The sequence below is a fragment of the Eleginops maclovinus genome, chromosome 11 (assembly GCF_036324505.1).
Source record: "Eleginops maclovinus isolate JMC-PN-2008 ecotype Puerto Natales chromosome 11, JC_Emac_rtc_rv5, whole genome shotgun sequence".
In the NCBI taxonomy this organism is placed as follows: Eukaryota; Metazoa; Chordata; class Actinopteri; order Perciformes; family Eleginopidae; genus Eleginops; species Eleginops maclovinus.
The window spans coordinates 4,823,287-4,846,302 of NC_086359.1; the positions used below are offsets into that span (position 1 = coordinate 4,823,287).

General features: G+C 42.2%; 1 protein-coding gene across 1 annotated transcript in view; it reads left to right on the forward strand.

The window, feature by feature from the left end:
• Window positions 1-23,016, forward strand: part of snx19a (sorting nexin 19a) — an 89,922-nt gene that overhangs the window by 3,058 nt on the left and 63,848 nt on the right. The window contains 1 exon segment of the mRNA XM_063894282.1: window positions 2,250-2,435. The gene's annotated coding sequence lies outside the window, so the exon portion shown is untranslated.

Below are 23,016 nucleotides of genomic sequence, written 5' to 3' on the forward strand. Positions count from 1 at the left end.
TGAAAGCAGTGAAAGTCGTTCAGTACAGTAGAGCTGTGGAAAAATAAAAGGAACACATTCATTTGAAAATGGGAAAACCCCTTCTTAGATCTGAGAGTTTTGATCAACAACATTTGCATGAAAGATAGTCTGATAATAATCTGTCCTTGTAAAAATACGGATTTGAGATGGTGCAATTGTTATACAAATCATTATTAAATGTATACATAAATAATAAGCATTTAAGTTGCACTTTTCTGCCAACACCTGTCCCATACATACAAAACATTGCCACAATACATCTTTTTGTTGACAAGATGAGTTTGGATAATGTTAGATTGGCTAATTTTGTTAAAATAAATGAAAGTTATCATTTTTTAAAAGTAGAGTAGTAGTAGTATATATTTATAATTACTACACCTGAAGAAGGCTGTGATTATTTTGTATAGAAGCGTTTTTTTGTGATTCCAGCTCTGGCCTTTGAACAACGGAGCCAGTCATCCTGACCTCTAATAGGGTTTGACACAGCTGTCACGAGTTAGTGAGGCCACTGCATGTTCTCAAGATGGGCAGAACCGGCTCGAGAGCGCTCTACAGCAGATACAGATGTCAGCCACACACACACACACACACACACACACAGAGGCCATCTTTAGTGTAGGTTGCATTAACGAGCAAAGTCTCCACCGAATTAACTAAGCAGGGCTCATTTTGGACCCTGGTTTCCTGGTTGTCAGTTCTGCTTTTAACCTCCTTTAAGCACTGTTGGTCTCTCAAAATGTTAGGCAAGTGAGAGCTAGCAGGAGCCAGCTTTAGCCCAAGGGAGGCATTTAGTAATGTTCCCAAAAGCCTCAGCAGGCCCTCCCTTTTACCTCTTTTTAAAAATCTAAAATTTCAACACCATTGCTCTGAATTGCACTTTACTCACCAGTAATGCACACATACTCTGTCATTTTTTAAATACCCAGTACGGGTCAGTAATGCATTCGTTGTCAGGGCATTTTCTGTGAATAAGATGTCGCTGTGACCTTTTTGGACAGAAATACATTTTGCATTTCAGTGCATCTCGGTTTAGCCTTGACTCTAAATTACTTCAAGAGGAGCTGTAAACAAGAGTGTTGTTGAACGAATGTATCCTCAGACATTTTCTATTAGAGTGGATACAATAATCATGTAAACAATCAGTGAGTTCCTCTCCCTCCTCGCCTCTGTATCAAATCATTACCTCTCCATAGACAGATATCATAGTGTTGGACTGCATTCATTCATTTAATATACTAAAGTGTAATTTGAACTCTTAATTTCTTTTAATTTCTACTTCTTTTCCACTACATTCGACACTATATACCTTTCACATATCTAGTTGCATGAGTGCAATACTCATAATCTAGACAGAAGTGTACCTTTTAAACTGTCAAATTGATAATTGTTGAAAGTGTTTAACATGTATTCCTCATGAATAAAGACAGAATGATATTATCTAATAGAATAACATAACACTTTACAATTAGTCCCTTTGCTTCGGATACTAAAGGGGATTCAGAAATCATGTAATTGTCCCACAATGAGGATAATTTCATTTTAGAAATTTACTTCATTTCTTTTTTTTATTTGGGACTTTAAGTTGCGTTGTTATCATTGATATTTTTTTAAACTTGAATTTAAGTTCTCAATCATCAACATGGCAAAATAGAAATTGTACATTCACACAGCCATTGATTAATATACAATTCTTATACGAAACAATGCAGTTGGTAGACATTTCTCCTCACAAGTGTGTTGGTATTTTTACTTTTTCATATAAGTAAAGGATCCAAGTACTAGGTCCAAAAAGTGTTTAGTTTAAATGACCTCTAGACCTGTTACTTTAATACGTATCAAATGTTTTAGGTTTTTTTTTTGTTGGATGAAAATACAATTCACACTGGGTTGCTCCGCTTCAACTTTGTGGTTTGTTCTGTGAATTATGCTTTGGTGTTGTACCTTTGGAAAAAGGGCTACAAAAAGAAACTTCAAGTTCTTTTTTTTCTGTCTTGGAGAGGAGAGGGAGGGGAGGTGCAGGGAGGAGGAGGAGGAGGAGGAGGGAGGTGGAGTGAGGTTGGAGTCCATAAGAGGAACAACCGGCAAAGGAGTTTCATACTGAGCTCCTCTGAGCTGTCTACTGTACGCCTCTCTCTGTTTGCATTCGCTGGGAGTCAGCATGCACCTGTATGTTCGAGCACTCTCCGCTCGCTCTCGTTCCAACCGCTTGTTCCTCTGTTTGCTGTCAGGCTAGCAGCTCCTGCAGCTGGGGAGAAACCCAGCTGGACCCGCTGGACTCAAAACAAGAACAACTCTCAGCAGAGGAACTGTGTTTGGGGAGTTTCTGCCTCCATCTTGAGACGAAAAGAATTTGAGGGACATACTAGCCGAGCTGGAATGAAGGACTGTCAACAAGCAGCCTTGTGTGCAGCAGGGTAAGTTACTCTCAAACAGCTGAAGTTACTCTGGTGTGTGGCGCTTTAAGAGGAAAAGTTTTTACCTTGTACAACATCTGTGACAGCCTCGAGTAAACAGTACAGTACTGTTGCACTGACACAGCAGAGGTGTTATTTATCTCTTTGTGTGTGTGTGTGTGTGTGTGTGTGGGGGCGTGTGTTTGTTGGATTTTATGATGCATTGGCTGCTCTGAGGTTCATCTTTCAATTAGACTCAGCTGCTCCGGTTCTCTCAGGGTATGTCTTGTTATCTTTTGTTCATTCGTTCAGACATCTCACATGTCCAGAAATAAACACACACACACACACACACACACACACACACACACACACACACACACACACACACACACACACACACACACACACACACACACACACACACACACACACACACACACACACACACACACAGGAAGCGTCAGGACAGTGTGATGTCTCCAGAGCAGAGCGAATTCACTCCTGCTGCTTCAAGTAACAGCTGCCTACCTTTTAAACCCAAAAAGACAAACCCTTTCTCCAATCTCATAGCCGTAAAAGTAATTAATTTAGCTGAAGTGTTGCTGGTTAATTATCGTTGTCTCAGGAGAGTTTAACATTGTGGCTGAGTTTGCTTTGTACACAAAAATAAAAAATCCCACGTTGAATATTTCTGGCAAGTCTTTTCCAGTAGTGATTCAAGGCACTCGTATTGTGTGAAGTTGTTTCTGTGTGCTGTGTTTCCACTTCTTTCTTTCACGCCAAGGCCATGATGAATGCTTGCTTGCGTTCTGCTGCATGATGAATGCAACACTGGGACACAGCCTGCTAATCGCTGAAATAGTGTGGCTGCTTGTTTGAGTGCAGCAGTGATAAACAGCTTTGAATGGATGTTGTCAAACGAGGAGAAATTGATCACTCCCGTCGTAATGAACAAAAGAAGTGGCTCTCCTTAAAAGTGAAATGAGCATCATGGGACTTCGTTGGAGAATGTATTCGAGCTTCACGTTATTTCTGATCAGAAAAGCTTCAGCAATCATGAAGAACCAGAAGTGTCCAGAATTCTGAACCTAATAAAAAGAAGACCTTTGGAAAAGTGATATGCAAAATAATGAGCAGCCTGGTAAAACCATAAAGGCTACAGCTGTTGTCTTGTTGTTGTTTTGCAGTATTTTGTGTTGTAGTAGAAGACAACAACGGGATTCATTCTTGGGCCTTTATTGTGTTTTTTTGACCTTCTTTGATTTTAACACATTTAATGATTGCAGTTTTTTTAATCATCTAATCTAATCTAATCCGTCCGTTCGTAGTGGGTATCCCAGGAATAATTTCTAAACTTTTTGCACTCAACCTGAAGGGCAAACGAGGGATTGTGATATCAATCAAACTTTATGTATATAGCACTTTTCATATGCAGAAGGAAACACAAAATGCCTCACAAACCAAAAATAAAAAACAGTACCACCCCACTTCCCAGTTTATAAACACCAACCAACACATGACTTTATAAAGACATGTCAAACCAGTACAAGCCAATAAACACAGGACATAATCTCAGATAGTAAATCCTGTGCAACAGTGGGAATGAGTCCACTGGTAGAGATTTGGCAATACAGTTTTAATTGCATCCCGAAAAGTAGCTGCTTAAAACTTTTATTTTAGTTAAATAAAACCCAGTTTAATTATAATATGGAACAATGTATTTAGCATCTTGTCTAATTGTTCTCCTTAGTTCCATAAATATGTACAGTTTTAGCCTCGGCTCACTCAGAGTGGCTGAGCATCAGCTCCAGCTAGTGTCTGTCGTCAGGCAGCTTGACAATTTACTCGCTGTCAAAGGATATCCTGCGGGGAAACAGGTTAAAATAGCTCTCCTATTTTCTCACTGCTCTCTCCAATGATTACTGCTCTTGGAAGTACTGACCAACGTCATCACGGCTCCATATTTAACGATCTTTCTCACAATTATGATCCAAACCTCGTGTAGGACAGGCATATCTGAAGACATTGCATGGGTGCGTGGAGTACGATGATGGAGTTAATTAAATGAATCTTTAAAGGTGGATTTATTTGAATAGAAACAATAGAATTGGTGGTACAGTATGGGAGTAGTTTCAATAAGTGTTTACAAAAAGTGGTGGGTGTTATTGGGAAAAGAAAGGCATGTTTCAGGCTCTGCATGCTTCACATTCTTATCTGCTGACCTCTATGGAAAATAACAACAGCCGGGCTTGAAGGTTACACTGTCATGGCCAGCGCCTGAGGCTCCTGACTGCCTCCAAACCTGATGTTTGTACACTTTGTTCTGATGTCTTCTGTATTTCAGTAATGTTTCAGGGAGGATTTTGCACATTTTTCTCTGTGTTGGAATTCAACACACACTGGAATGGCTGCCACACATGTAGAGATAAAGATTTAAGAAACATTTGGAGTGGTCTCTTAATTTGGTCCGGGGCTGTATTTTAGAGAATGAGGAGTTTTTCTTATTGGAAACCTTGTGTTGTTTTATTACAGATGTGATGGATCATTGCAATCAGGATAATTAAAGAGGCCCTAATATGCTTTTGGGGGGTTCTCCCTGTGTTATCCTGGTTTTTGTGCATGTAAATGGTCTGCAAAGGCTAAATTCCCCCCTGCCGGAAAACACCTTCTTTGGACTCCTTTGGTTATTTCAGGAACATAATGACATTACTATGTAACACTTGCACTTCTATTGGCTAGCGCTCCAACACATTGTACATGACATCTCTAAGCAGTTGACCAATCACAACAGAGCCAACCAGCTAACCAATCAGAGCAGACCGGGCTCTGGTTTCAGACAGAGGGTGAAAACAGGCAGTATGAGGAAAAATAAAGAGCTTTTTGAACATTAAAGCATGTAAACATGTCACAGCAGAGGCACAAAATGCAAATATTGAAACCTGAAAATCCTCCTCGGTCCTCTTTAAGGGACTGGGGTCAGTGTGACGGAGGAGGACCTCCGCTGCGCTACCAGGCATGAGGCTCAAAGTATCACTGCTCTGATCACACTCCATTTCACTAAATGGTTTAGAGTAATCCCTAACCAAAGCAAAGGTCAGAACATTAGTGGCAGTGAAAACATCTGCTAGGCTGATTGCATCAACAAAATATCTGTTAATTCTAAATGTTTTTCTTTGACGCATTTGGGTAATATCTGTGGTGCAACTTGTTCTTTTTTACTTGAACACATTTATGTTGAGAATTACTGGAGCATCATTCTTGGTGAGGAGTCATTTTACTATCTCAGCTATAATATATAATGAGGATTAAGGGGAAGCAGATACTTGTTTCTTTTTGTGGACATTTGAGCTTGTTTTTTTAAAGGGTTTCAACAAGAATCCTCACATGGAAGTTAAAATCCCTTCAGGTCTGTATAGTTTTATTGTGATGTGAAGAGGAGCTATAAACTAATCACACGTGAAGACTGTCTCTCGTGCTGATTGCTTTGTTCGTTATGTAGGGGATTTGCGTGGATGTTGGGAGGGTCTGACTCTTGCAGGTGTCAGGAAGCCTTGTGATATACGGTGTGTGTGAATCAGAAACCCTTTATTCGTCCCGCAGCAGGGAAGTGTACCGTGTTACTGTAATAAAAAGGCAAACATAAGATGAATGAGTAATATATTAAATAAGAAACACACGTTCATAAAATAAAGACAGAAAACAGATGCAAGGTATGACAAATGTTAGCAGGGCTTTATGGAAACAGCATTATGGACTTGTGCAATATTCAAAGGGAAGTACTCTGTACAATAAAAAGTGTTGTATAGAAGCAGAGAAGTTAAAGCCTACAAACACTATCGTTCAGACTTAATAAATAATCCTCGGTTGGTTCGGATCATCTAAGAAATGCTACGATAATGTGTTCATTCGCTCATATTGCAGCTGAATGAGTCAAACTAATCACAATGAGTTATTTCTTCCAATTGGCCCACCCTAGTAGTAGCATTATACGATTTAGACATAATAAAAGTGATGATTTGGCAGCCGGCCATTCCAATGGGATATTTCATAGCAGTGTTTTTACAGTGACAGAGTTTTGTCTTAACTGGGTTGGAACGTTGCTCCCCATAAAATATTAAAGTGATTCCAGAAAACGATATTTCTGTTGGTCAGAAATAGTATAATGACTCCAGAAATATGAAGATGGTGTCAGATGTCTGGTCAGATGGCAGACAGCTCTGTTTTTACGGAGCATAAATAGGGGATGGATGTCCGGTCGGTCTGCCGGGGGACGAGTAGCAGGCAGCAGGCTGACACTGAAACTGAGATTCCTGAATTACATAGTTTCTTTTACTCTCCTTTTTCTGGAGAGGAAGCCATATATGACTCAGCAGCTTTAAGACACGAAGACACTTCTATTTTCCGCTTCGCTCTGATGCAGTGTTTTCACCGGAAAGTGGGCGGGGCCGAAATTAGGTCAGATGTGCCAACCAGTAATTACAATATAAATATGTAAATATAGATTGCACATAAGTAGTGTAAGTGCTGTAGTGTACACATGCATCTTTGTAAGGACTCTCCTTGTGTCCAGCTAGAGGGTGAAGACGACTGGCCTGAACCTGCTCATTTTTTTGTAAGGTAGGACAGCCCCTCGTAAAAGAGACGACTCTAATAAACCAACTCCCGGTGTGCCTGCCAGACCACACGCTTGCTGTCGGCTGTAAAATATGACCATGCTGCTTCCCCTTTTTCTCTCCGCACTCTGCCCTTCTGACCCTTTCTCATCTCTCTTTTCCCCTCTCTCTCTATCCCCTTTTCTTCCCATACTTTAAGGACACGCTCTGCCTTTAGTGTTCAGAAAGTGCTTTATTTACCTGGACAAAGGAGTCCAATGGAGGCGTTTCAGGCAGGGCGGCAGTGCGTGTGTGGGAGAGATCTCTTTTGGATTTTAGCCTTATCAGACCATGCATTTACATGCACTCAAACCAATATAACACGATACAGGAAAGGGAAACTCCTGAAAGCATCATAGTTTAAAAACTAAAATAAATTCACGTCCACATTTTGATCACAAGAAAATCTGATAGGTCATACTAAGCTTTTCCTCGATACCAAACAAAAGATCTTCTCACTTAGAAAATGCCAGCTCATGATGTCACATGAAGCAGTCTTAAATTTCCTTGACAAATGTGCCCACAGCCTGGTTGTTTCTTCGCTGACGACGGCTCACTGTTGAGGGAGTGCCTCCACACAAGTCGGATCTCTGTCTGCTTTGTGGGGCCTCACCGCGTCAGTCCCAGTAACCTGGTGCTTGCTTCTAAGAAATCGGGTTATTGACTGTAGAACAGGACCAAAATAAACAACATACTGTGAGGGGATTAAGAGCGTCTACAATTACAGCCCTCAGAACATATCCAGATGTTGCCTTCCTGTCTGATCCTCCTCAGGTAACACATGTGACAGAGGTGCCCTGTGAAGAGGAACCTGTTGGCAGGACGTGTCGAGCAGCTCTTCATAGGTCTGTCCTTGTCTCCAGCTGGTGTGATGAGGGTCTCACAGTGTGTGTTTCTTATAGATCTTATAGCTTTGTGGGGGTTCCCTTTCCTGTGGTGTGTTAAACAGGTTTTTGTGCATGTTAATAATCTGTAAAAGCTAAAAGATTAGGGTAAGTACCGAAACAGTACAGGGACAGTGGGGTGCGTCGCCTACATCTGAATATGATATTAAACCTGACCTCTGCCTTTGAATTTTCCGGGTACGGGTATAACGGGCACTGCAAAAATTCTCTTGACAAAAACATTCAACCCATTGTGAATTGCCAGGTTGTGACGTGGTTAAAAGTAAAAGACTCGCAAGTGCCTCATTACGCTACACACACATACACAGATAGAGAGACCTGCTTAATGTCAGGCGACCAATTAAAATGTGCAACATATCGCACTTGATTTGTTGCACTTGATACCAGTGTGCACAAAAAGATGGTGGCACTCTGGAGTCCTGAACTGGGAGTCACACATCATAAACCTTGTTATGTGGTTTTCCTGCGGTTCCTTCTAGACTAACTTCCATCTTAATTTAGTTTTTTTATGCCCTCTTACTGGATGTTGAACCAGAATTGCATCTATTTTGGATTTTTGTGTAATTTCAGCCTGGGAAGGCTATGGTTTTGGGTTTTTGAATTTAAAATAATGAGCACAGAGCTGCAGATTGGGCTCTGGATTTACAGCGGGGTCAGTGGCACTCGGGACTTTCTCACATCCCAGCGAGTCGTTAAGTTGGTGACTGTGCAAAAGTTCATATTATTTTGGAAGATAGGGTTTGATCCACATTTCTTTTTGTATTAAAGCTGGATCATCACTGGATTTTTAAGGCAGATATCGACAAAGACAAAGACATGAACTGAACAGAATAAATACTGTAAAACATTCAGGGGAACAAGCTGCTATTGAGTCTACTGGGATGTCTGTACTTCAATTTTTGGGACATGCGCTGATACGATATATATGAAATAAGGTTATTTTGGCCCTCATACTGGCCCCTTTGATTTATTAGAAAGCAAACATTGCATTAACCTTGCATTTCCTGTTGCTCTCAATTACCCCTCAGGGATGGCTGCATTCAATTATCCCTTCAACCACATCAATCACCCAGATCTCCTTTCTGTTTTCACTGGTAGTTGCTAGTGGTAACAGTAACTCCAGCTGTTGTGATTCATCCTCTGCGGTAAAAGGTAACGAATACCTCCGTAACCAATTTAACCTCTTCCAGTTCCCTCGTCTCAAACTCAACGGTTTATTGAATGTGTTGTTGGTAAGATTTATGAAATGAGGACTGAAGCTACAGGAACTTAAGCTTCACAGATTATCGCTTTTGGTCCGATGATCTAAGATGCATAATTTCCCGCTCGTGAATGTCCGAAGCTTCTATGTGACATGAAATCACGCAGAGCATTAGCCGCCTTTAGCTTAGCATTGGTGATGGGCAGCCATGCAACAGTGTGTGATTTGTTATGTTAGCTTTTAACGTACTGTTTGGCAATTGCAATAACACCTGAAAAATCCCAAAGTGACATCAATAAGTGGAGATGATCCTGCTGAGCAAAAGGTGTGAAGTTTCATAAACACGTGTCTAAAATGTACCAGAATCCAATGGAAAAGTCCCATTTCTTTTAGTCGATTGACCGATGCTAACTACTAGGTCAGCCTACAAAAATGCCTGCACCACTATCTTCTCTCTGGTCCCTCTCAGTGGATAATATCTCTGATGTGCAAAAGGGTTGCATAGTTGCATTTGAACATTTGGTAACCTGAGGACAGGAAATCACTCAGGTAATGATGAGTTTATTAAAACGTTCTGCCAAACTTTGTCCTAAACAGTAGATGGACAGAGGTTTGTCTTTCGTGATGAAGACACAGTACAATAGCACCAATATTGGTGTCGAAAACCATTGCTTCATTGTGGTAGCGGTTCATTTATTAGAATCTAAAGCAATGAGTGATTCACCTGGAGTTAGAATGTTGAAGGAGGTAATCATCTAGCCTTGAACTTCATGTTTTAGCCGCTTAGGTTCAACCTCTTGCCTTTTTAACCTCGCTGCTCAACATCTTCCTTTCCATCCTGCTAACCTCCATTTCCTCATAGTAAGCCTGAGCATCGTGGGCTGAACCAGCAGCATGAGTGGAAAATACAGACCCGTGAGCCTCAGAAAATAAATTGAATCTGCTTCCAGGATGTGGTATCCTTGTTGACTGTACGTTTTCTTAGGAAGCAAAAAGATAGTGTGTGCACTTCAAAGTGTCTCCTAATATGGCTGATTGACTTATTTGTTTGGAAAAGTTAAATATTGGCTCCTTCTTCAACTCTTAACCCGCTCCTTCTGGCACTGGCAGCATTCATCTTCAAACTCTTATCATGTTCTTGATCTCACTTAAACATCTGTCACCTATCCATACACACACAGACCCTCGATGTGATCCACTCAAAACCCCGGAGCTATTATATTAACACGAGTTCGCTCATGCATGAAACTCAGATCAGCTGCAAGGTCACCAATTCAGGTCAGTGTGTGTACAACATTTCTGGCAAAAAATTAAACGTAGAGAGAGACCTTTGACCAATTAAACCCTGCCAGTGCTGTAGGGATTTTATTCAGACGCTTTTGTCCGAAGCGACTAACATACATTGAATGCTGTGGAAAATCCCCACAGTAGCGAGTGGAGTGCCTTTCCCAGCGCACTATCCCGCTGCACCACAGCCTCCTTGTGACCCCTTAGTTTGCAATACAATCTAATTAACTTCATCTATTTGATGTACATCATTCTTAAATGTTTTCTATAGCTTCTACCTACTGGTTCGTCCTCAAGAAGACATTTAGACATTAGTCTACCTTCCTTGTCCTTCTTTACCAGAACGTATTAACCAGTAGTTCAGGCTAAATCGTCTTCTGTCAGATCCAACTGAAGCCACATTCACTTTTGTTGTCATATCGGCTCAGGGACTCCTTGGATGTGTTCGATTGACAGCAGCTGGCGTGCTAATCCCTGTGCTGGGAACTGTAGCTAACAAACAGTTGACATGTTTTGTTAACAGAGATTTAGTTTTCTATGAACTTGACAAGTGAGATATCTCATCAAATATTGGATGGATTTGCATAACATTGACATTTTGACATTTATGTCCCCTTCAGGATGAATATTAATAACTTTGGGGACTCCTAAACTCTACATCTGTTATCATCATCAGTTCAAATCTCACTTTGTGCAGTTATTCAGGTTCATATCAGTATTCTCTGCCTCTACTGGGACATGTCTCCATGCTTAACATTCAAAAAGCTCTTTACTTTTCTCATACTGCCTGTGCTGCAGCTCCTCTCCTCACCCTCTGTCTGAAACCAGAGCCCAGTCTGCTCTGATTGGTAAGCTGCCCGGCTCTGTTGTGATTGGTCAACCAGTTAGAGATGTCCCACCCCTTAGCCTATCAAGTACAATGTGTTGGAGCGTTAGCCAATAGCAGCGCGAGTGTTACATAGTGATGTCACTAGGCAACGAAAATAAACAAAGGAGTCCAATGGAGGCGTTTCAGTCAGGGGGGAGTGTGTGTGAGAGATGTGTGATCTTAGCCTTTGCAGACTATTTACATGCAGAATAACCTATATAACGCACACCAGGAATGGGCAAACCCAAAAAGCACATCAGGGCCCCTTGAGGTTCTTCATTTTGGAATAAATGGCCTATCAGTGTTTCCCACACACTCAGAACAGTGTTCCCTAATTGACAATTGCTGGCTCCGTCCTTCACCCAGGAAAAGTGAGAGTGTGTCCACGGTCCTTTACCTCACACTATTTACATTTAATTGGCTGTGGGTGTTTGCCTCTCTGCAGACGATAGATGCCTCTCTTTTTCTGAGTTTGTAAACACTGTTATTGAGCCGGATGAGAAATCTCAGCTCCCATTCATGCTCTGAGATATTACAGATATTTGTTTAATTGTACCTTGTTTTTTGTGTCAGCATTCTGCTTTTTCCACTCCAAGTAAACAAACAAACTGTACCTAAATAGCAGTAAATGGAATGGAGAAGGGCCACCTGGTTCCTGTGTGTTTCATAGAGCTTTACTTTTAGGGCGAGCCTCACTACTTAGTTAAACAAAAGGGCCTCCGTGTTGGTCCTCTAGATAAACACACTTTCCTGAGAAAACACGGGCACGGTTACACTTTAACCTGCCCAGGGAGGCCACAGCTACATCCTCCCGGACAGTTTGGGTCAGACTGGGCTATAGTTCAGACCCGCAGCGAGAATCATGCGCTGCACGTGAAACCATGCTGGCCTGTCAAACAATGGAGCCTTTGACAGCCATACCCCCCTCCCTGGTCGGCAGTACAGTCAGAGCACTGTCTCTCTAGGGCTTGGGTGTCACTCCCCATCTCTGTTGTGCTCCCCTGGAGCTGACCAGCTGGCTCCGAGGCTCTGGGATGTGAGAGCAGCAGCACAGAGGAGCTACAGTCAAAGTTCAGCCCAGATTAGCTCTGCAGAGAGGCCAGCAGAATCTTTTCTCTGCCAAGTTCAAACTATCCAGCATAAATAACCTGATGAGCCACCCGAGAGGAGGTTGTCCTCTTTAGGCCGACACACCCCAGATAATCTGCGCTCTGGTATGGCCCCTCGGTTCTGCTCAGGGATGCTTCTGACTTAAATGTGACTGCTCTGTCAGGGGAGGCATTTACACCCAGCAGTAGTGAAGTAAACAACCAATACAATATCGACTTCATCGAGACGCAATATGCATCATTTGGTGTTTGGGAATGAATTTCCAAATTACGAAAGGGATCTTATTTTCCTAACCGTTAATATACAGTTACTATATGTACAACCTCGTTAATGTTTTTCATCTACTTGCCTTAAATGATATTTTACCTGCCCCATAACCAGTGGTTTCAGAAGCTGTTTACGACAAAGACCACAGCATGTTTAATCTTTAATCTGTAAATGGATCAGAACAAAAACACAATGTTTGTCTGTAAAAAGTGTTAATATGTACATTTGCAAGTCTGATGCGGCATTTTACCTGCCCCGGATAATCAATATTGTTTAGCCCGGTTATTTCCATATATAATAAGGTTTCAGCAGCTAATCTGAGGCTTTGTTTGGCTTAGTGTTAATCTAATGTATGCTTTTGCATGTACTAGTTCATACAAGCAATATTCATAACTTTTACACAGATATAAGTAGAATAGCTTTCAAATAAAGCTGCATTTAGCTTATTGCAGTATCTATGATGTCATTGTGCATTTTGACAAGCTGCATAAATACTGCGTGCACTGCAGGTGCTGTCTTCTATGTTTAGTTAGTTTTGAGTTAGACTGTTTACAAAGTGCATACACAGTCCTGTGTTTCCCTCAGTACCTCCTGTGCACGTAAAACAAAAAGGTGAACAGAGGAAGCATACAGCATATCACTCTGCCTGTACTGCAGGATAAACAAAGGGTTGACTGTATATACCTTGAGGCAAAGATCCTGTTCCTGAGTCTCTGGGACGTTTCAGACTTTTTCTACAGTAAAAAACGGAAGCGTTGAAATGGATTAAAAAGCCTTAAGATTTCAGACAATGAATAAAGGGTGGTTATCTCCTCGGTAGATGAAAATAAATACAAGTAATGACTGTTATCTGCTGGCGTAGTTATGCAGAGCTGCCACCTCCCCCCCGGCGCAGCGGCAGTCGTGTAAACAGACAGCGCTCTGGAGGAATGCTGGACTCTGTGACCTCACGCCCCGAGTGCTGTAGCAGTGCACCGAGTTCAGCTGAAACAGCCCGCCCCACGCTGCGCCTCCCCGAAGCTCCACCTCGCCCAGCCCCAGCCTGAGGCCCCACAGGGTGGAAAAAAACACACCTCTTTCACCCAACACCACGGCCTCCTCACGTACACACACATATACAAACACGGACACACACACAGGAATATACAGACAGACAGACAGACTCAAGTTCTCCCTTTCTTTACAGCTGTCAGAGTTCCTTAGACAGATTTTCACCATCAACATTTGAAGCTCTCACTGACTTCTCTATTCATCTTGTGGAGAAAATGTTGAGGAATGGAAGCTTTGGATATTTGGCGAATCACAGTTGTGTTTCACTATGAATCCTCTACTCCAAGGCTTTGTTTTCTCTTGTCGGTTAGGAGTTGACTGCTTTTCCAGGATGTGCCAACATGCTGAGCTCGACTGTAGATTTAAAATAAAAGGAACCTTAGTTTTGTTAGTTTTTTGGCAAAAATTAAGCAAAGTCAATACATGTTTTCTGAGAAATGAAGCTGTCACTGCTTAGAATAAACATTCAGAGGATGTAGTTTGGGAGAGGCAGAGAGTAGCGTTGAGCAGACACTGCCATCTGCTGGAGTGCAAACGGAGTAAAAGGGCAGGTCAAAAGGGACGACCGCCCCGAAGTGCTGCTCTGTGAAGTCACACAGCAAGCAGAAATGGGATTGATAGAGGTTATTCTTACATGCCAGCTGTAACCCCATTCAGATCTCATAAATAAATCAAAAAAGTGAATTAAACACGTAACATGATGTTGAGTAGCGCGGCTCACCTGTCATGGATTATGAATCTTAAATGGATTCTATCATTGATTGCCGTGGTGGCACAGAGACGCCAGACAGTGATGATTATCACTTTGCCGCACCTGCTCACACAAGGGGTCTTATATATGTGTGTGTGTGTGTGTGTGTGTGTGTGTGTGTGTGTGTGTGTGTGTCTGTGTGTGTGTGTGTGCCTGCCTTGCTTCTTCACACTGCTAGACATGTTGATACGCACACACGCACTTGAGTAGACACACCGACACACAATCGCAGTTAGCCGTTGTCTGAGGAAACGAAGAGCCGTCTGGTGCCATAGCAACCAATGCGGATATCCCACCCTTCTAGAGCAAGGGAGAGAAAGCAGAAGTGGCAATGACAGATTGACAAGACCCTAATGAGACCCTCTATCCAGAGACGAGATAAGAATATCCACATATCTATCCCTCCATCCACCTATCCCTCCATCCATCTATCCCTCCATCTATCCCTCCATCATCTATCCCTCCACCCATCTATCCCTCCATCCATCTATCCCTCCATCCATCTATCCCTCCATCCATCTATCCCTCCATCCATCTATCCCTCCATCATCTGTCCCTCCATCCATCTATCCCTCCACCCATCTATCCCTCCACCTATCTATCCCTCCATCTATCCATCCCTCCATCTATCTATCCCTCCATCTATCCCTCCATCCATCTATCCCTCCATCCATCTATCCCTCCATCTATCTATCCCTCCATCTATCTATCCCTCCATCTATCCCTCCATCCATCTATCCCTCCATCTATCCATCCCTCCATCTATCTATCCCTCCATCTATCTATCCCTCCATCTATCCCTCCATCCATCTATCCCTCCATCTATCTATCCCTCCATCTATCCCTCCATCTATCTATCCCTCCATCTATCCCTCCATCCATCCATCCCTCCATCCATCTATCCCCCACCCATCTATCCCTCCATCCATCTATCAATCTATCCCTCCATCCACCTGTCTGTCTGTCTGTCTGTCTGTCTGTCTGTCTGTCTGTCTGGCTGTCTGTCTGTCTGTCTGGCTGTCTGTCTGTCTGTCTGTCTGTCTGTCTGTCTGTCTGTCTGTCTGTCTGTCTGTCTGTGTTGTCCTTTGTGTTGTATACTTTATTTCCTAATGAACCCTGAGCTCTGACAGCGGGATGAACTGCATTGTCTGCTTGGCACTTTGTCACAGTGAGACTAAATGGGGAAGTGAAAGCATCAAAGTGTGGCAATGGGGCGACATCAGGGAATTTCAGAAAAAAACTAAATGTAGGACACAGGAAAGCAGAGCGTGGGTGAGGAAAAAGGGGCGAACACAAACTGATGGGGTAGGAGAAATGAAACGAGGCAAGGAGAAAACAGACTTTGACTACTCTCTTGGGGATGTCTGTCTGTTGTGAGACACAGCCTGAGAACACAGACGCTGTCTGCCGCAGCCTGCCGCTCACCACCATGACTCCCGTTTGAACTGCAATCTCACATGTAATACTATTATTCTGGCCCATATACCAGGTTACATAACACCCAGCCAAATCCTGACCCTAATCTGCGAAACAGCCACTCTTGCTCTGATAAAAAAAGTGATTTACTGAAGTATGTGGATCACCAGAGCGGATAAACGCCAGCTAATAATCGTTGTTGTTAAAGGTTTTAAAGCTTGATTGCGATCTAATCATCATTGTTTCTCTCTTCCGTAAGGTGTCTGTTTGAACTTCCGTATTGGATGGAAAGCAGAAACCAATGTTCCCACCGGTAAGTTGAGTCTCACTTCCTGGGCTGGCCTGCAGGTGGAGGTCACACCCACTTACTGTTTGCCCTCCACACAATACAACACGAGCATCAACACCACAAAATACTCCCCCCCCCCCCCCCCCCCCGCGCGCTCCCATTTCGTCACTCCTATCTGCCAAGTGTGCTGTGATGTGACGCAGCGACAAACTGTTGATGGCCACTTCACCTTACTGCCCCGCTGTGAGTCTGTGTTTGTGTTGTCTGTGTGTGGCGTCGACGCTGTTTGTGACTGTGGCGTATAATCAGAGGACCGCATGAAGCGACTCGCAGCCCTGGTGTGACCTAATTCTTTTTTTTTTTTTACCAAAGTGTCACTTTGAGGTCTTTGTGTGATGCCAGCCAGCCAATAACGCTGAACTTTGAAGTGTCGCCCTGACGAGAGCTTGAAGCTTGTACAGTCGACGAGGGGTGAATGACTTCAGAGAGGCCATGACTTTGACTAATCTGGAAAATAATGGATTATAGATTAAAGTGAACATGTCTCTTTCCCTATTATGGAGATGGATGAACTCTAGTTGTTGTTGATCATAAGGCAAATTACCCTCAGCCCTTTTTAGAAATCGATGTTCCTTTAAAATACGTTATCCTCGAGTGACCTTGTTTTACCATTCGTGTTCTTCCCACAGGGATAAATTCACAAGATGAATTCATCACTCTTGGTAAATGCAAACAAAGCACTATCCCTGTCTCCGCTGCATCCCTGTCCCTCTGTGTATTAAAAATATATCAAGTGTAGTGAAAAGCAGCTCGTGCTGGTGCTCTGTTACCTGAGATGGCCCCTGGTGCCTCCTCCACCCCTCCCCCCTCCTCCTTAGGAGCGCAGCCCCACCTGATGCACACATCTGCTTACCCACTCATCTACACACACTGCCATGGTAGGTGGATGGTTGGTGCTAGTGGAGTGGGGATTGAGCGCCAGCCAATAACGCTCCTCGTCCTGACAACAATTCAAATGACTTGACGCGCGTTTTCAGCCAATCACAGCGCACTGCAGCAAAGAAAGCAGCAGTAGTAGTAAAGAGAAAAAAAGAAAATGGTATTCAAAGGGTGCTTCCTGGCTGTGGTGTATTTCTGCACAACAGTTTTTAATACATAATGGATGAGATAAACACCTTATTATAACTAAACAACAATGATATGCTGTTATCAACTGAAGCTTAACATGTTGATTGTTTTTCCACCGTATTTTGAATTTGGTACCTGTCTGTCGGATAAATACACACTGTTCCTAAAATTATGCTTTTTTAGAATGAAAACCCTTCACTCACAGCATCACTCCTGACAACAACAGCTAATGCTAGGCTGACCCTGTTGCCTTGACATCACATTTTCTTTTGCTTACTGAAAAAATGAAGGATGAATACGACATTTTTAGTTTGAATAGAAGGTATTTTACCCCTCACCTCACTCGCTTCCTAATTTCCATCTCCTATGAATTTGGATTGCACCTCAGCTCACCTGGATCTGAAATCTTTCCATGGTGTGTCATTATAGATGAGTAAGACATTCATTCAAGGTCAGTGTTACAGCCATCACTAGTTGTCATTGAGGAGAGGAAAAGAAGAGTTTGGTCGGGGTCGTACACCTCCTTATTTCCCATCAGGGCTTCTAAACTGATAAGAGCCTTGTTGTTACTGGACTGCACTCCGATCAACCCTGGATGTGATTTGTCCTTTTGTCACATCTGAGAAAAGGCTTTTTGCATTGTCTGCTGCAGTCTTCAACAGACAGCAGTGGGCAGGAGACAGAGGGCAGTTTACCATACATGTCACTATTCCTTCAGAGGAGGATATTTCCCTGTGAGCTGAGATGTGTGCGTGGTTGTTGTCTCAACGTTTTAACCTCGCAGTGTGCGTTTAAAGCTGTGTTCAAGCAATCGTTTGTCAAACAACACAAATCTGTAGTGAATCTCACATGGTGTGTACTATAGAATATCATGCTGTAGTAATGAATTGTAACAATGTCATACATGATATTACCAGGGTGTTTGAGGGAGTATGAGGGTGCTAACATCACTTCTGTCCAAAATTCAGGCCCTGCCTACTTTCCGCCGAAATTCCGCATTAGAAATGAATGAAATTTCGACTTTTAAAAAGTCAGATTTTTAGGGAAAAAAGTGATAATTTTGAAAGAATAGTCAGATTTTTTTTAAAGTTGAGATTTTAGCAAAAAAATCTGAAATTTCAAAAAGAAATCTGATCTTTTTGGAAAAAAGTGATAATAAAAAAATAGTCAGAAATTCAAAAAATCCGAAATTTGGAGAAAAGAATCTGAAGTTTGAAAAGTAAATCAAAAGGAAAAGAAATGTGGAGACAAAAGGTGTGAGTTCTTTGAAAGAAGATGGTTAGGGCAACATGAAGGAGTTAGAATAATGACAAGAAGTGGGAGATTTCTAAAAGTCGAAATTTAGAAGAAAAAAAAGTCAGAGTTTTTAGGAAAAAAGTGATAATCCAAAAAAAAGAATCAAACATTTTTAAAAGTCGACATTTAGAAAGAAAATCAAAGGAAAACATATTGGGAGGCGAAGGAATTCTCGTCCCTTCCTCAACCGGAGACAAAGAAAAGGGCCAAATATTCCCCCCCGGCAAACTTACAGGTCATGGAAACATCGAGAGAATATCAGACTATCACTTTTTATCTGACTAATTTAAATCAGTGAAATGATTCAGAAGTCTGGAGATATATAGGCTGACTGAAACACACTGAATGTTGTAAAACTGCATGCTCAGAATTTGCTCATGAACTTCGTTGTATACTTAAACTGTATTAAGATTAATAACATATTTTTGAAGAATATTTGTATCTCTTATCTCTGTTTGAATTACTTTATGAAGACAGCGTCACTGTTGGAGATGACTCTTGTTTTTTTTTCGTCTTTCTTTTCTGCTTGCTCTGCGGCGGAGTCTGACAGTCGGCTGCGTCATTATGCGGGTCGGTGTGTAATGAGGCTTTCGGGAATGTGATTGGTAGATGCAATATGTGTCGGCGCTGACGGGAGACACTGCAGACCATAGTCCCTCTGCCCACCGTCGGCATCCGTGCCTCCCTCCCAGCCTCACAGCTACAGTCTCACAAGTTAATTTGTGTGTGTGTTTGTTTTCTGTGTGTGTCTGCATGCAGTGGAAACGCGTAGGGACACACAGTAAGGTGTAGTCTTGTGTGAATCTGCGCCCGACGCCCTACGCAGTCCACAAGACTACAACAGAGAGATTGATAGTTCCCGAATGTGAACATGTGTGTTTGTGAGTGTGTGTGGTCGAGGAAGTGATTCAGTTTTTGTGCTGGAAATGTGGTCGAATCACCAGTCTGTTTCATTTGCTCACCACAAGTGAAAGTGCAAATGAGTCACCAGACAAACACAGACACAATGGTTCAGGAAACCACAGTGATGTCTACACACCCTACTGAATTAAACACACACACACACACACACACACACACACACACACACACACACACACACACACACACACACACACACACTGGAGTGAGTTGTTTGCTAAATTTGAGGATTTTCTTCTCGTAATGGCTTACCACTATTCTGAATCGTGTCTCGAGTGGTATTGGAAAACACACCCATCAATGTTGTCTGATTTATGGCTTTTGAAACAAAATAAGTTGCTCGAGAGAGAGAGAGAGAGAGAGACAGTGTTGAGTCATTCATCTGAACTACTGACCCACAGTTGAGGAAGAGTACAGTGACATTTTGGTGGTACTTTCAAGCCAGGGAAATGAATGCAGTAAAACAAGGGGAATATGTATGGGAAGACCCCTGAACAGTCACACAATATAATGGTTTTATACAAAGTCGATAACATGTTAGTATAAAAACTACAAATGGACAGAGTTTGGGACATGCTACGGATGTTAGTTAGTGAATGATTTGGCACATTTTTTGCGGTCAAAAACTTCAGAGGATAACTTTGCAAACTGTGCAATTTGGGAATATTAGAGTCTACTTTGAGCCAAACAGAATCGGCCCTGAGCTTTGTTAAACCTATTATAAATCAAATCAAATCTCCAAATCCAGTGTTTGTAAAAACGTTACTCAAGCAAATGAAATGATGTGGAACTCCATCATTTCCGTCACGCCAAAGGATGAACTACTATCCAGACAAAAAAGAATGTGATTCATGTTAAGAAAGGAGACTCATAAAGCCCTGACTAAAGGTGGTCTAGCAGCAAAAGGAAAATGGACCTGTCTTCCCTAAGTCCCAAACAGCCACAGGGACAGATTGCAGAAAATACAGACTTTGGTGTTTATTTGTAATGTGATTAAGAAAAGATGAAACCAGGGTTGGCCTGGTGGTCGCCAAACAAAAGACACAATGGAAACCAAACTGGGAAGGGAGCAAACAGAGCAGACTCAAGAAAGTAAATTCATTAACATTCACAATCAAAATTTTAAAAAATCAACTCGATATTCAGAACATCCCCACAGACTCTGAAAGACAAAGTGTGGCTCAGATTCTCTTCAGACGCCCATTGTGGCTCCAAATGTAGTATAATCACCTGAAGGAGACGTCATTAAGTTGACGAATTGCCTCTGCAGTCTGTTACTGCACCTCTTTGCACACACACACACACACACACACACACACACACACACACACACACACACGGGATGGCCCTTACTGCACCTCATTGAGAATCAGAAGCTCATACATTTTTCGAATAACAAACAAAATCCAATGCCATTTATTATTTGGTAAACAATGCCAGTGAGGGATGTTTTATAATATATACTGTTCATATTTATCGTGATGCAGGTAGTTATTTAAATGTGTTGTAGCTTTCCGTCGTTGCCTGAGAAAGGCTCATTACTGAACTTAATTGCCGCTGGTTTGTTGTGCTAGACTTTACTGACGGCGGCTCTCTTCTTTCAGACTCATTACTGCCGTCTCAAATATTCAGACCGTCACCCCTCCTCTTCCACCAGACGTGTGTAACAGTCTTGTAATGTCTGTGTTATGTTCGGTATTTTCCAAACTCCGCTAGTTGTGCATTAAAATAACCCGGTGACACAGAGCGATGCCTTTACCGAAAGCGGGTTGGAGGTGAGAGGCGTGACCGTAGACCGTAGAGGCTAAAAGGAGGCAGTGTCTGTGACATCACCCACACCTTTCTGAAAGGGAGGTTTTTCAAGCCTGGGGTTGCGGGGAAATTGTCAAAGAAATCAGGTCCTGTGTCCTCACCACTTTTCCCTAACCCCAGGGAAAAAACGTCATAGGGTTGATGAAAGATGTTAAGCAGAATTCTTCCGGAGCTCGGAAAAGACAACCGCTATGCTAAGAGAATCCCACTGCACTTAAATGAGGCGACTGAGGGGGAAACCACAATTTCCAGCGTGTCGAACCCTCCTGTTCACATGTTTTAATCCACATGAAAACTAACATTGCATGAACAAATATTTCCAATAAATAAAACCTTGTGCAGTAAATGCATTTCCTGCTAGGCATACACATCTGTCAGTGTCATCAAACATTCAAATGTGGAAGAAATGCGATATGATGACTTTATTTGGTCATTTTCCAGCAAAAAGGGAACATTCCTATTTCCTCTTTGGGTTTAACACACTGTTGCGGCACAAGTTGTAAAATGCTATAAAAGCACCATCACATGATCCGCGTTTCTTGGTCGTCGTTTCCGTGAATGTTTTGTCTTTCTAAATGCTACGACTGCAAGATATTGTGGGATTGCGTTACGTCTTTCCTTTCCTGAATGAAGGTCCAGTGTATACTTAGCTTAAACTACTTACCTTATCCTCTAGAGCAGTGGTTCTTCTATGCATGTGAAAAAAAAAGTTGAGAAGAAAAAAGAAATCTCGGTAAAAAGTCAAACTTTTATTTTGAAGGCCGAAATCTCTAATGTATCAATCTAAATGTCGGAGACCAGAAGCGGTTTTGAAAACTGCTCAGGCAGTGATCCAGGATTGGCTCCAAGGCTGTCTTTTTATTTCATTCAAAAAAACATGTGCTATATATATATATTACTGCAGTGGTTCAAATCTTTGGGTTGTGATTTATTGACGAAGCAAAAAGTGGGGCCTGAGGCTTGACCAGTTGAGAACCGCTGCTCTAGAGAATGCATACAGCTCTTATCATGGCAGTCACGTAGGCACCTTTGGGTAATTTCCTGAGCAAGATTGACAATATGACTCTATCTTTGGGTTAGCCGATCGACATTTTGGCAGAGCGGTGGCAGCCTGTTGTGACAAGCAAGACTTCACTGCCACGTCAAGTGTCTCTCAAACTAGGGAAGCCCTCGTGATGGCCTCAATCCAATAGTCCTCATGTCAGTTTGTAGTGTGCATAATGTCCGGTCAGGTTTTTTGTTTAATACAGCACATATATAAAGATGTATTTTGACCCTGCATCTAATTGTGCCAGTTCAACAGGTCTGCATTAGTAATAAGATATATAACCCGTCGCTTACCTTGAAGGTTTCTTGGATATGATATAATCGACATAATATTTATGGAGAGAGTTACCTGTGCCTCTGTCGTGAGGGACAGAGACGCGCTTCACTTACCCTCTGTTCATTTCCTGCTGGAACAAACAAACAGGCGAAGGAATTGAACCTGTTTGTGTTGCCAATACCAACAAGACATCCTGGATCGGCTCCAATCCGGATTGGCTCCCGACATAATGTCTCCACAAACATTTTAATATTCAGGATTTAAAGCAACGTTTGCTCTGTGATCCGCTCACCTATAACCACCATGTTGTGTCTTGCATGTT